We start from the raw sequence: 1,473 nt of genomic DNA on the forward strand, positions 1-1,473 counted from the left end.
AGAGACAGAAAGCGAGAAATCACCCTCCAGGGGAGATGGCTACGCCGAAACCCCTTCTCCTCCATTCTCCTCTTGGGATCTTGGGCATGCACACACACACACACCCGGGGTGAGTTGAAGACACCAGGTCCGGGACTCAAACTGCGGTCGACTACATGGGAGTCCAGCGACATAGCCATTACGCTAACTGCTGGTCCCGGGGGGTCTACACTTTTAAAAAACCATTCTAGGCTCCAGATAAGTGTGATCAGGAAAGTTTGAATTTAACTTTTGTTAAACTTTGGGCATCATGAACCTATGCATCACATGATTTTCAAGCCACCCGGTCTGGGACTGGAACAATGGTCAGTCGTGTGGAAATCCAGCACCTTAACCACCACATCATCTACTGGCCCTGAATTTAACTTTTATTTTTTAAAGAATTATTTTATTTAACTTTATTTATTCACTCACTTATTTTAATTTGACTAAAGAAGAACAGAGAGAGAGAGAGAGAAAACTGCCAGGTCTGGGACTCGAACCATGGTCGGCCATGTGAGTCCAGTGCCCTTAACCACCACATCGCCTGCCAGTCCCAAGCCCCTGAATTCAACTTTCAAAGGAATACATAATGAGAGAAAAAGGAATACATAATATAGTACTCCTATGTCCAATTTTTTTTTTTTTTAGAGAAAGTTTTGCTATAGGGCTTGTAGGTTTGCCAGAGACAGAAAGCAAGAAATCACCCTCAGGGTGGATGACCACCCCATAATCCCTTCTCCTCCAATCTCCTCTATGGAGTTTGGGTTTACACACACGGTGTGAGTTTTAAATCACCAGGTCCGGGACTTGAACTGCAGTAGTCTATATGGGAGTCCAGTGACGTAACCATTACACCATCTGCTGGTCCCCCTCTGGTTTCTAATTTTTAATTCTACATCTGAGACTATTCCACTTGGGCAAATTATTCCACCTTTCTGGACCTATTCGCATCTGTATACTTGCCCCATCTAACTGACAGATCTATGGGGAACCTAAGACAAATTGTATTTGGGATGAAGGGTTTTTTCCCAATGTAGTTGTAATATGGATTCCATAGACATAAAAAGAAGCAAAACTGACACTGGAGAAGTTAGCAGGTCATCATTTTGGCTGAGGCCATGAGGAACAAAATGGAAATGCTTTGTGATAACATTAGCTGAATACTAACTATGATATCCTGGTATTCTGAGCAATTGCTTCCACTTCCCCCGGGAGGATAGCATAACCTGGGGTGAGTAGCCTCAATCACTCCAATCACACAGTCTGAGATCTGTGAAAATGCCTAGGAAAGTTAAAAACGTGAGTATTCAGAAATACTGGAGTTTGAAGGCCCTAAATTCTACGTTCCCAAGATCCCAAGAGGAGAATGGAAGAGAAGGGGCTGCGGCATGGCCATCCCCCCTGGGGAGTGATTTCTCGTTTTCTGTCTCTTTGTCTCTCTCTGGCGCGTGC

The sequence above is a fragment of the Tupaia chinensis genome, unplaced genomic scaffold, assembly GCF_000334495.1.
Source record: "Tupaia chinensis unplaced genomic scaffold, TupChi_1.0 Scaffold144016_1, whole genome shotgun sequence".
NCBI classification, from domain to species: domain Eukaryota; kingdom Metazoa; phylum Chordata; class Mammalia; order Scandentia; family Tupaiidae; genus Tupaia; species Tupaia belangeri.